Below are 13732 nucleotides of genomic sequence, written 5' to 3'. Positions count from 1 at the left end.
AAATGATTTTGAGCAAGAAAGTAGGCCATGAAAAAGGGGGTAGCATTGTTTTAATAATTAGCAATTACGATCGCTGCAATATTAATTGCATATTTCCATAGCAAACACCCCCCTGGAGGGGAAAAGTGAGCGGTGGTTAGAGACCGCCGAAGCCTAAAACTGGAATTCCTGGGAACAGGGAGGGGATAAAAAGGGAGAGAGAGAATGAACTTCTTACATTCAAGTAAATTACTACAGGGATTCCTTAGAAACCTTTAATTAGCCCTGCTCTGCTGTCGCATTGATTGGTCTGAAACTCATCAATTATTCAATGGCAGCAGCTCTTTCTCTCTCTCTCTCTTTTTTTTCCTCCTTTTCATCCTTTAGGTGGAAGAGCCTGTTCTTAGCCTGCTGGGGCGTTTCTGTTTCCATGCCATCAAGCTACGGGCCAGGAAACGCGGCTCGATTTCCAACCTCCAACCCAAGCCCTACAGAGACACAGTCTGATCTTCACGCTGGAGGATCAGGGTCCAGTGCCCTTGCCTTGCTGCGGTTGTCTCTCCCAGTGGGGCTGGTACAGTTAAGAGGTGGCCCATGCTGTTTTTTATGGATCCTTCACCATCCCTGGCTGTTTTCCAGCTTTGGGTAATTGCATACCAGCCTCTGAAAGTGGGGGTTTCCAGGGGACAAGATGCTCCTCACACCTGGTATCCCTGCGGGGTGGCTGTCACCAGAGGGAAAGGTGTCACGGTTCCTCCCAAGTAAGGGACGCATTTCCACATGGGGAAAGCTATTTTGGGAAAGCAAGAAAAGGAGATCCACCAGACAGCCCTCATTAGCTCTGGGGTGAAGATGGGGTTGACCTAGATTTGTAGTTAATTGCTCTTCTACCAAATTTTTCCCGGAAAGTTTTGAGTCCTGCAAGCAAGGCACTATTTGCAAGTTACTATGTCACTGCCACAAGCTGGCTTGTGGCCAGAAAATCAGCAATACCCATCCAAAACTGGCCACTTTCTCCAAAAAGCCCCAATACCCACAGGTTCATTTTCCAAACGAGGCACAGCCCTCATTAGTTGTCCCCTTTCACACCAGCACTGTCCCAGCACCATCTTGCTGGGCTGATTTATCCCACCATCCCAGCAGCAAACCCCTCCTTGGTACCCGTTTGGCTACCAAAAACACCATGGAGCAGGTCCTCCTGGCAGCACCGGAGCATCGTGGGTGAAGATGAACTGCAACGATCACAATTTATCCCTGCCTGCCTTGCACTATTTAAACTGTTAGGAAAACAGTTTTGCTCACCATGTGCGTACACATATTAGCCTGTGTATTTATTCGATCCCACTGATCCCCGGGAATTTACTCAAAAAGCTGGTTCTTGGAGACCCCTATGTACGATGCAGCCTCACACGCTGCACGGCCGCGCTTTGCGATTCAGCGACACCGGCTCCCACTCGGTGCAGTGGAGCAGCCGAAGGGCAGCGAGCTCCTGCTCACGTTAGTGCTTAGGAAAAGAAAAAAAGAACTGGCTGGGAGTACAGGGCACAGACCTAGGCTAGCTGATCTTCTTTCAGGCTTCAGTCTAAAGCAGAAGCCTTTCCTTGAATTTGTAACTCAGAGAAATTGTGGTTAGATACGCAGCATTTGGTTGATTCCAAATATTTTGTTTTCCTTTCATAAATGATTTTTTTTTTTTAAGTTTAAAACCACTCCCAAGATGATATTTTAATTTTGTTTTTAAGTTTTAAACCCCTCCCACTTTTTAACAGATGAAACGGAGCTGTGGGGTTTTTGCTTTTGCTAGGCAGAATGTAATTTTTCTGTCCCCTCTTCTCCCCACACAACCCCCTTTAGAGTCACAGGAAGATACGGTGTGAGATAAAGGATTTCAAGGGAACGACAGTCAATGGAGAAAACACTAAATTCAGCACCTTGATCCTGCTGGCGGCTCCAAAATCTGCTGAAGTGAACCAAATCTGGGGTGCAGCAGGGTGGGCAGCACAGTGGGCTAGCACACAAGCAGCTCTCTTGGGCCCAGCAGACCCTGGGTCCTTATATTTGCAACAGCAATGGGAAAGCTGGAGCCATTTGCATGGCAAAGTGCCCAGAATTACTTTTCAAATTGTTACTCACCTAACTGAATGGAAACCGATGAAACAAATGGGATGACCGGCTTCGCAGAGCGATGAACTCATCCCTGGGCAGAGCTTGTGTTTTCCCCTATCTGGAACAAAACTCTGAAGGGACTTAAACAATGTTAAGAGGCAGAAAATTGGCAGCTAGCTTTTCCACAATCCAAACCCCCCAGTTTTCAATGAAATCCCCTTTATCTCAGGGAATCAAAGGCACCTCCTGTACCTTTTTGTAGTGCTACAGTCTCATCTGTCTCACCTTCTCAAGGAAAACCTGCAAGGGCTGCACAAATTGCCCTGGGAAATGGCTTGTCTAGAAAAGACCTTTCATCTTTTAATGGGAACAGGCTTGGAAGGGTGAGGATGACATTAGGATAATTTTCCAAGAATTAAGCTAAAGGTGGATGCATGCTATATGAGAGAAAAAATTCAATGCCAAAACTCTACAAACTCTCAAAGCACGATGCATCTGTGCTCGTACCCCAAAAAAAGCCATACTTAAACCAACAGGGAGAGAAAGTTTGGGCATCAAAATCCCTTTTCCACAGACGTTGGCGCAGAGCGGAGCCACCACTGTGCCCATCCTGCCCAGAGCACTCAATGTCCTCCCCACCAACCGTCCACTGTCCCATGGATCAAGGTGAACCATCCTCCCTTGTTTCTAACCCCTGCAAAACTTTGGAGAAAAACAGGTTGTCTAACCCATAAGCAAAGTTTTTTTTTATTTTTTCTTTTAAAGTTAAGAACATTTACTTTCAATAAAGGGAATGTTTTATTTAACCCTAATTGTTTTACTTAACTTTTTTCCAAGAAAGCAGTGGGTGCAAGGGCTTCACATTTTCGAATTAACTTTGGATAGTGTCAAAATACTATGTAGAAATGTAAATATTGCATTTAGATTAACTTACAGTGGTGCTTTACCTCTAAATTTTTGAGTCACTTTTTTCTAGACAAAATGTGTTTAATTTGATGCTATTTAATGAATGGGTTTGTTCACCCCCAAGTGCACCTTTTAACAAGGGAATGATTTCTCTTCTCCCTCCTCCAACTTTCATTCACCACTAATATGCCCCACAGCTTCTTCACAATTAAGCTTATTTTAAAATTTGCCATTTAAAACAAAGAAAGGAATTAATAATTCATGTTGGGGAAAAAAAAACCAACCACAAACAAACAAACAAGAGATCAACATTTATTACATTACCCAAACCCAGAATTTCTGGTGCCTCAGAGGAGATCATCCCCAAGTGGCATGGATGTCCTGGAGACCTTGGGAAGGGCAGGATGGTCCCATTGGTACCCCAAGGTCTCCCCACTCCTACTCTCACATTCAGGGACAGCTGCAGAGAAATCACTGCTGAATAAAGGGGAAAAAAAAGAAAAAAATTCCAACCCAAACAAAACCTGAACTCCTTGCCCCAAGAGGAGGATAAGAAATGATCTATTGACTATGAATTTCATTTATCTTGCCACCTTCCTCGGTTTGAGCAGTTGCAACAGCGTTGCTTGCAATGCGTGTACACATATTAGCCTGTGTATTTCCCATCCTACTTATCCCTGGGAATTTATTCTAAAGCTCGCTTTTGGAAACCCATAAGTAGGACATAATTTGAAGGATTTGATGTTCTGGTCAATGTTTCGTCAAGGAGTTATTCTGCAAGCCCTAATACTGTGGAGAAAAACATCCTTAAAAACATTAGAGATAATTTCACTTGTATTGTGTTATATCTATAAAATCAGAGCCATACCAAACACAACCAGAAACACACAGGACATTTGGTTTGCCTAAGTCAGGCAAGCATTTTGAGCCTGTTTTACCTTAAAATAGGCACATAAACGCATTCCCTTGCTTGAGGCAGCTCTTCGAGCTCATGACAGGCGGCCAGGCATGACTGTGCTACCCAGAGTTAGCAGCAATGCTGCCAGTTAGAAACTTTTTTTATTACGGATAATAATTTCTATCCCTCTGTTGGCAAGCTAGAGCCCACACGCTCATCCCATCACCTGCTGCTGAGACACGTGAATTCCTCTGTATCCTGTGTTAAAACTCACTATATTATTGCTAAAGTCCTCAGAAATATTCTTACTACAGGCTTATTGAAAACAACTGTGTTATTTCCTCTAGTTTTGAGGGGAGGAGGAGGAAAAAGGTGACAGCTCTGTCCTGGCTTTCCATGTTCCACCACCCCCATCTGCCCTCTGAAAGCCAGGGAAGGGGAAGAAAAATGGAAAATAACACTGTTCCCTCATCTTTCAATTTTTGTTCCCTTTTTAAATTCCAAATACAGGTGGGAAGGGTTATAGTTTTCTGCGCTTTATGCACAGAAGAGCATGCTCCATTTCTATCAAAGTCATGAGATCACTTGAGAACTGATTAAAGGAATTGAGAAAGTTGAATAATTGACCAAAAACATACTTCCTCCTTGATAAAAAACAATAACAATAATAATAATAATAATAACAAAAAGAAAAAACCAAATCCAGCCCAGCCCCAAACCTCTAAGGTGTCTTAAGAACAAGTTGTATTTTCAGGGAAAGTATTTAATTGGTTTTTTATAGGAGATATTGAAAGACATTTGCTTCAAATGCAGTTTTGTCTTTGCTGTTATAATTTAAATTTCCTGGCTTAAAAAATGACTTAAAAAACAAAGTCAGAATTTTGCATTTCCTCCCTTTTCGCTTTGCAGTACAACATAAGTTTTAGAAACTCATGCTTTCCATATAAACTTTTTTGCTGCTCCTCCGGGAAATGCATTCGGGATGTCCCCAGACTGAAGCTGGGGGGAAAACCTGGAGCCTCCCCGGCAGCTCCCCGCTGGGATGCCGTGAAACCCCGTGGGGCCACAACCACTCGGCTTTGCTGGACCTTTCCTCCGCGGAAGCCCCAAAGCCGTGCTCCCGCTGCAGATCAGCCAAGCCAGGTAAAACCCCTTGTGCTCAGGAACGCCGGCGCGTCAGCCGGCGCTACAGCTGCAGGTACAAACCAAACGCTGGCAAATTAAAATTTCATGCACCTGGGAAGGTAAATGCAAGCTCTTTAAATCCATACCCCTCAGCAGAGAGGAGGGTAAGGATTTAATTGTTGTTAATGTTGTGGCTATTTTTTTTTTTTATTTTGTTGCTAATTTTTTTTATTCCCCTGATCAAGCCACCATGGATCCCAGCATTTTTCCTCAGCATCACTACAAGGTAACCCCTTCCCCAGAGTACAAGTTTATACCTTGACTGCACAGAGGACGGACCGCATGGGCTACGGGCCCAAGAAACTTGCTCAAAGGTACTAAGGAAGGTGGAAAAAGGGCTGAGAGTGAAAATTGTCTTCTCAGTCCTCAAGGAAATCTTTTTTCCCCTAGGATCAGCCTTGATGCCACAGCCTTGTGCCGCAATGCAAGAGGGTAGGGACCGAAACTCCACCTGCCTCGCAATTTTTTCCCCTAAGCTGATGGGTTTAAAGCTGAATCTCTATAGTACATGAGAAAAAGGCTTTTCCTATTGTTTTCTTTTTCTTTTTTTCTTCTTTTTTTCAGTTCCCTCTCTAACACTAAAGCAAATACATGTGAGTGTACCCCTGCTTTTAAGACAGCGCTGGTTACTTCGCCCCTCTCCTCACCACCACCACCCCCCCCCCCCCCCAAATTTCAAGAAGAACATACAGCTCATGGAAATTTAATGCCATATGTAACAAAGCAAAATGAATATTTAATTGGGGCTTTTATGTGAAACCAGATAACAAAACCAGTTACACATAGGGGAAAAAAAAATTAAGCCCTCTAATGTTTGATAAAAACTGGTACTGAAGCAGTTAAGCTATTGGCAACAAGCGGCTCCTAATAAACACTCAGCTAATTCTGTAGGAAAAGCACTAATTAGAAAAGCAATAATAATCGGTGTAATTGCTCTAAATTACCCTCCTCACAGAGAAGTGTGTTTGGATACTGAAACGCAGCTGCTCCTGCTCCATCCAGGCGCTAGCAGCCGAGGATGCTCTGCTTTTCTCTGCTGCCCTCTCCAGGTCCAGGAAGGTGGAAGAGCTGTCACCTCTCCCATCCCAGGGAAAGATGGGGGAAATGCTGCACCCGGGGCACCCTTGGGTGTCCCAGCCTGCCTGGGCTTAACCTGGGATCACTGGTAGCATCACTTGGATGGTGCTGGCTCAGGAAAACACAGCGCTGGGCTCCAGAGCTGGGGTTGGGGTGGCTGAGGAGATGCAAGGAGGGTGGATAGGTCCCTCTGGCCATCCAACTGCTTAGAAAATAGAAAAAATAGAGCTTAGTGGTCTGGACACATTAGATGGGCCAGGGTTTCATAGACATTGCCTAAAGCGTGCGGAGCTGCATGCCAAAACATGGCCAGGGGCTTGCAGCAAGAGCCGGAGAGCTACATGGCTCCTTGGGGTCACCTCCTCCCCACAACACCTCAACATGGGGACCCGCTGTGATGGTGTGCTCCCCCCCGACCTTTATTTCCCACAGCCCTACCCAAGTGATAACCACCGGTGGTGGCTGTAATGGGTGCATCTAGCCGTGACGGCTGCATTGGATTCAAAGTGGTTTCAGGGGAGAAAGATAACAGCAGGATAGCCAAGGGCTAACTGGAGCAAGGTGCCCACCTCACCGCAGCGCAGGGCAAGGCCAACTCAAACCAAGTTTAAAAGAAAGTGATTTCTGCAGTCGGAAGGCAAACGCGACCGTGAGCCAGCTCCCCGACGCCCGAACGAGCGGCAGCCCAGGCCCGCGGAGCCCCCCTGCAGGCAGCGGGCTGCACCCCAGGGGCTCCCCTTGAGCAGGGACCCTCCCGGGGGGCTCCTGGAGGCTGAGAGAGCCCTTGCCTTGCCGCTACAGACCCTCGGTAGGTGATTAACGGCATGCTAAACTGGGAAATCTTACCAAAGTGATAGAAGGGATCGATGGCGCACAAATAACCCTTTACAGACATAAACTGTCGACCAAGTCTGGGACTAAGCCTGGATCCAGCTGCACCTGAACTGCCTCCGGGAAGGGGTTTAGAACGCGGGGGGGTCCCCTCTGAACCTCATGGCCCAACAGGAGGGTCTCCCTGACAGTTCTGTCTGACCCCATCCTCTGTGCAGTAAATAATCAAGTGCACCTTGACGTCAAACCTCGTTAAACCGCTGTCGCATTTACTATCAAACTTTGTTAAATCTCCCTTTTTCCATCAGAAAACGTATCGCTGCTTCTCTCTTACTCCATCTGCAACACCCATGGAAATACAGAAAGGATGAAACCCATGACTCTTAGATACTAAAACACAGTGGAGAGCCCAAGGTTCTGCTCAACGTGAAAATGGGAACATAACCTCCTCTCCAGTGCATGGGGTGCCTGGATGCGGTGTGCATGAAGACCTCACATCCTCGTGGTGGAGGCATGTGAGGACTGGATTGACCCTTCCTCTGCAAGGGATTCCCAGTGTTTTATTTTAAAACTCATGGTTAGGAAGATGAAGACACTGAAGATGCTATGTCTTTTGCACAGTTCAGATTACAGTCGTATTTTGGATATTAGGAGCTCCCAAATGCATCTCTGCTCCTGCTGTATGCAGAGCATTGAAATTATTAGCACAATTGATGCTCTCTTGTGCAGTATCTTTTATTATTGGCAAATTTCTTTGTTCTAACTTAAGTAATAATGAAGAGAATAACAAACTTTCATTGATTACGTGTCTGTACCAGCCAGCGAGGTTGCACTAGGGTTGATGACAGGCATTTTCAGAGAAGTAAATTACTTTCCCATGCAGCAAAAAGAAGTTAAGAGACAAGCTGCATAAGTCAAAACCATCCTTGACTTGGTGCTTTGGTTGCAAATAATCCCATCAGCGTCCTATGGTGCTTCCTCCCTGGTCTCACTTGCTTTAATAGCACAGATTAATTTAATCCAACAATACTTCAGCTGTAACCCAGTGACATGCAACCATTAGCTGATAAAATAGAAATACTCACCTCTTTGAGCATCCTGTGACCTTCCCCTGGGAGCTTTGACTTTCTCAGCGCTAGGTCGGTGACCGTAAGATCAGGACACCCTGTCCCCAGGTGACCACGGTGCAGCTTCCAGAGAGCAATAGCCAAAATCAGCCCAACGCCAAGTTCACGCTCACTGATGCCAGGCTGGCTAGAACCTGGGAAAAGAGATGTGAAAACTTATTTGCTACCAGGTGTGGTGTGAATATGCATTTTGTGCTGCAAATGCCAAATATCAAGCTGTGCTCCCATGCACACTTCGCTCATATTGCATAGACCTTCCCGGCAGCAGAATTTGGCTTTCATTATGTAGATTTAATTTTTTAACGTTACGTTATTTTATGGCTTGAGCAGCTTTCCCAAATAAACCTGCATTACCTCTGCACGATGCAAAGTCCATAATAAATAAAAAGGTGGGTGGATGTCCTCAGGGTTGGGAGTTTCCAGGCTGGAGGCAGGGATGGTGGGGCAAAGCCCCAGTGAAACTATCATTGAGTTCCCCTTTAGAGCCTGAATCTATAGATGGAGTATACACAAGGACAACTCTGAAATGTTCTCCAAAACTGGCCTCAAACGGTGTGACATCTTGATTCACTTCCAGCAGCATCCACAGCAGCTGAAGTGGTCTTTTTTTGTTTGTTGTTTTGTTTTGTTTTTTAATTTAATTTCACTGATCTTGATGGAATTGTTACAGAGGAAATTATTCCAGGAACAAAGTAAAATGGTCAGAGCCCATCCCCAAATTTTCTCTATAAGCAGAAAAGAAATGCAGAAACCCAAAGCAACGCTTTGGAGAGTCAAACCCTTCCTGAGCTCGATTTAATTCCCTTACTTCAGAGATGCTACTCATGCTGCACTGCAGCCTCAGAGAACGGACAGTCATGCTCCAACTTTCCCTGTGTAATTACATTTAAATCCTCGTTGCTTCCATGCATGCTTCAGTGTTATTTATATTGGTTTAACGATCCATTAAGCAAATACTGTACTTTGGGAAGTGCTACTTTGCTTATGAACAATTACAGTTTCTCCAGCGTTCAGCGGCACTAACCACAAGGAAGAGGAACTGCAGGGCAGAGCTGGCTTAGAGTGGGGGCTTGGGGCTCTTGGGGGAGCAGGGAAGGGCTTTTGGCAATGTTAACATAACCCTTTCTAGTTTTGTGTATTTAAATGTATATTTGGAGGGCATTCAGAAGGGGGGGTTTGGTTTATTTTAAAAAGAACTTTCTGTAGGAACCCAGATTAATTGCAACTTGATCACACTCAAGAGGGGATTCCGACCTGGCAGGACTTACTCAACTGGAGCCAAATCCTGCAAATATTTCCAGAGTTTGGATGCTGTGGAGAGGCTCTAGTCAGTGAAGCGCATCCCACAGGCAGACCTCACCTTCCTCATCACAGACATCACAAACTCTATCCATGCGTGTTGGAGCATGTCCCATGACCATGTGTTTGGCCAAGAAGGGAAGACTTGGCTGTACTGAACTTGGAACAAGAACGTGGAAGTTCTTGGCTGTACTCAGCCCTGGGATGGCCATGGGGTGGGGAGGAGCCCACAAATGCCCTCCCAGAAAACCTGAGCTGGCCAGGACCTTGGGAGCAGGGAGCAACTGGTTCAAAGAGGGTCTTTGCAGGCAAGCAGCACAATGAAGGAAATCCCAAGGTAAGGGAAGAGATAGGATTTGGACCACTACCCTTCACAGGCAGACTTTCAGTCCGATCAGCGATGAGACGTAACAGGTACAGTGCTGTCTTGCAAGCCCATCAGTTCAGCCCACAATTAATTTAATTATTTTAAAAATCTTAATTTTTTTTATCTTTATTTTTTTAATTTTTAAATGGCCTTCAGTTGGGTAGTTGAGCTTGTTTTCTCCTTCCGGTTTGCTGCATGCATCAGATGAGTCCCAGCACCATGGAGCAGGGTGAAAAGGAATCAGAACATATAGGTTGGCAGAGACCAGCCCATGGGAAGGAGGTAGATGGGGAGGATTTGGGGACATCAGGGGACCACAGGGGCCTCCCCCACCCCTGGCAACATTCAGGGCTGTGAGACCCCATGTGCGCTGACACCAGCTCAGGTCTGCAGGAGCAGGGGGACAGTTTTCTGTTCCACTTAATTAAGGTGGCGGGATCTGCCCGAAGTGTGTGCCAGCTCTTTCATGTGCCCATTCTCCCTTTACTCCTTTCCAAAGTGGTTTCTTGTGTCTTAAGACCTGTCTTATTGTGCTTGATCTGGCAGAGTGGAAAATTTAATTTTAAACTAATTAGTTTCTAAGTTGCCAAATAGCCTCAAATTACCAGGCATCACCTTTCCCAAAGGGGGAGAACAACATAACTTACCTGTATCCAACACTTGACACTGCTGGAGTCAAGAGCATGGAAACAAAGGATCCCCAATTGCTTATTGTCTTGGCTCAAAGTTCAAGAGTCATTTATGACAAAGCTCTAATTAATAGTTTATTACTCGTAACTGACCATAGCCTCTTTTGTTAGCATTTAATATTATTAGCTAAAGGTTTGCTTTGAATGCAGAATGAGGTTATCTTTGAAATCAACTTGTTCGGCTTTCCTTGGTCTTCAAGGAAGGCTGCCCTCCAGCCCATCACTGCCGTGTTCCCTGAGCCTCGATCTAGTGGTGTCAGCAGCTTTTCACCTGACACCAAATCATTGATGTGCTGTTGCTCTGATTACTTGGTCAATGAAAGGTCACATGGATATAAGTACTGTTTTCCAATTCTTCTCATAAATGGGCCAGTAATCCTGCAAAGACCAGCCAGCTCTTTAAGGCTAACATCAGCAGTCATTCCCATTCGAATTTAGTTTTTCCAGTTCAAAAAACATCTGTGTTACTCTGCCAGCATGCAATATCTTTCAAAATATTATGGTGGGGTTTTTTCCTCCTTGTTTTTTCTCTTTGGTCCTTTGAAAGGCACTGGAAGGAGAGCCCAGGCAGCAGGGTGTGGACACAGCATCTGCCATTGGGATGACGACAAGCTTCTACCCTCTGGCTGGTTTTGGAAGGGGCTTTGGGTCCAAGTGGCACTCTTTTCATGGCACTAGCCCAAAGCATCTCTATCCTGGCTGGTGACGCGGTAGCAATGGCAGGGACATCCTAAGGGGACTGGGGGAGGAAAGGGGCAGGAGGGGCTTCACATTGAGCAGTGTGGTACCCAGTGGATGCTTTTTACCTTTCCTTACGTCTCTGCACAGTCATTTCAGAGATCAAGGCACTTACAGAACAGGCTGGTGGAGATGCTGCCGATTCCCATACGAGACCTCCTGCTGCCATCACAGCATGTCATGTGGGAAGGGGCCAGGCAGGGCAGGCTTGGGGCAGCCCCTGCCCCAGAGACCTTTCCTATGCTAGATGAAGCTCCCACCTTCCCGTTACTGCCTTGATGCCATTTCTGCATGTGGGATCTGCACAGGGTAAGAGGAGAGAAAAATTATTCTAAGCAAAAAGAAATATTTTCCTGTGCTTCCCCCATCATTCTTTTTCATGTAACTTCATTTCACTTCTCACCACAGTATCTATTTGTCTAGCGCCAAATATGCCACAGGGTAGCAGTGACAACAGCCATCACTGCAGATAAACAGCAGATTTTTCCATTCTCTAGCAATTACAAAAGATTACGTAACAGGAAGTATAAAAGCAAAAAGTATTAATAAGTTTAAAAGTTAAACTGGCAGACAAACTTCTTTCTCAACTGGAGCATTTAAAAGTTTTTTGCTCAACAGTTGAATTTTAAGTAAAAAATATTTTGAATAGAAAAAGTTATTTTGCTTTGAGAGGGTTCCTTTGAAGCATTCCTTACATTTTCTTAAATCCCCTTCCTGTGACCCAAGAAGTGTGGCAGAAGCAATGCTAAAAATCATAGAAGTGGGGTTATTCCTCAACAGGAGTTTCACTTAAGAAAGTTATCCCTGGTTTCCTCTAACGCAACGTGCTGTGGATGGCTGCAACTCCATGGCACATGGGAAGATCCACGTCCTTGCCTGTTCCAGCAAGCCCTGGGGAGATGCTGGTGGGACGGTCAGAAAATGCTGTTTGTGTTAAGCAGAAAGGCGCCTGCTCCAAACCGCGGTCACTGGTGTGTCTCACCCCTTTCCCTGAGACATGTTTTGGTACCAACGTTTCTCTTGCTAGTGGGTACTTCTGTTCTTGCAAAACACCTCCCCATTTTTGCTTCAGGAGCTCTCACACTTGAATACCCCATAGTAAACTCCCAGGTTCTCCATTACATCCATGTCCCGCTGTCACTCTGACACCTCCAGCCACCACCAGAAGTAGTGCCGGTGGCTGAAGGGACTGTGGCCGGATCCAGCACCACTTGCAGGAGCAACCATGGTCATCCAGCCCTCACCACCTGGTTTTTGGAGATGCTGATGCTTGGCAGAAGCCACCCTCCAAGCGCACGGGGCTCTTCATGCTGCTCGTCGCATCATGGCATCCCCAAAAGTGGTACCCAAACCCTGTGCAGCCTTTTCCTCTCCAGGAGGGCACAGAGATGCCGTTGGGGAGCTCTCCCCAGGACACTGGACATCGGCTTTTGCCACGGGAAGGCCACCCCACCAACCCACGCTCCACATTTCGCAAGTCCCTGGTGCGCTGGACAGCCAGCCCGGGCTCTCCCCATTCCCCGTTCTCTGCTGCCATCAGGTGGATGTTTGATTTTGTTCAGGTTAAAGCAGCAAACCCGTGTGTTTTCCCTTGGTTTAACCATCTAGGCCACGGGCAGGAGATTCCCCGGCCTTTAGTCATGCAGGCAAAGCCATGGGATCCTGGAGACATAGGAAGATCTCTGCTGTTTTCCCCTTTCTCAAGGGCAAGCTGATTTTGGAGACCACAACAAGCTGGCCAGACCCAGCAGGCAGCACTGTTGGGTCTTGGTCTTGTGTCTAAGGTAGTGGTCTGGATCCGACTCCATCTGGGAGACTGGCATTATTTATTGCTCCCAGTACCTCCCTTGTAAATCCCACGCCCGCAGAGGCAAGATTTTAAGCAGTGACAGGACTTAGCACCAGCACCCACCTTGGCACGACCCCAGGGCCAGATTTCCTGCACGCGTTTGCTCAGGAGTTCTCCAGCGTGGATGCCCAAGATGACACAGGGCAGGGTTCGTCTTGAGCAGGGCACCACAGCGTTTTGGAGATCTTTTGGTGCTGAATGCACTGGAAGTGAAGCTGCAGACAGAGAAAGAAAAGCAATGCACATTTAATTTCCCGGCCAGCTTTGCTGACATAATCATCCAGCAGCCAAAAGCTGCCCCAGACAAGGACCGTTCCTATCCGATACCACAAATGCATCTTCTTCATGACATGCCACATGACTTTTGAGAATCGCTCCAAACTACAGCGTTTGTAAAGGGTTTTGGCATTGTTTGGCACTTCTTGTGGAAAAGAGTAGCTAATTTAAAAGGTATAAATCACTATTTTTCATGCCACAGCAGCAGCACCAAAAGCCCAGAGTATTATCTCAGTAATGAAATTTGGGCAGAACATACCTGTGCAGAAAATCTTTGGCAGTTTGATGGAGGAGTCAACCAACCAGACCCTGCTGAGAGCCAGGATGCTGCCAAGATGTTTGGTGCTGAAGCAGTATGATGTTTTGCACCACCTATAACTCAGGTCAGTGCGTTACTTTTGTACA

At 46.1% G+C, this 13732-nt stretch overlaps 1 long non-coding RNA gene across 1 annotated transcript; it reads right to left on the bottom strand.

Moving 5' to 3' along the window:
- Positions 1-8093: 8093 nt before the first annotated feature.
- Positions 8094-13263, bottom strand: LOC129734664 (uncharacterized). The gene is made up of 3 exons (XR_008730148.1): positions 13115-13263; positions 11318-11502; positions 8094-8243 (listed from the first exon to the last, which is right to left on the bottom strand). It is a non-coding gene; the product is annotated as an uncharacterized LOC129734664 (long non-coding RNA).
- Positions 13264-13732: the final 469 nt, after the last annotated feature.

Source organism: Falco cherrug, chromosome Z (assembly GCF_023634085.1).
Source record: "Falco cherrug isolate bFalChe1 chromosome Z, bFalChe1.pri, whole genome shotgun sequence".
Classification (NCBI taxonomy): domain Eukaryota; kingdom Metazoa; phylum Chordata; class Aves; order Falconiformes; family Falconidae; genus Falco; species Falco cherrug.
Note: the sequence above shows the minus strand (reverse complement) of the source record. Positions and strands in the feature narration are given on the sequence as shown.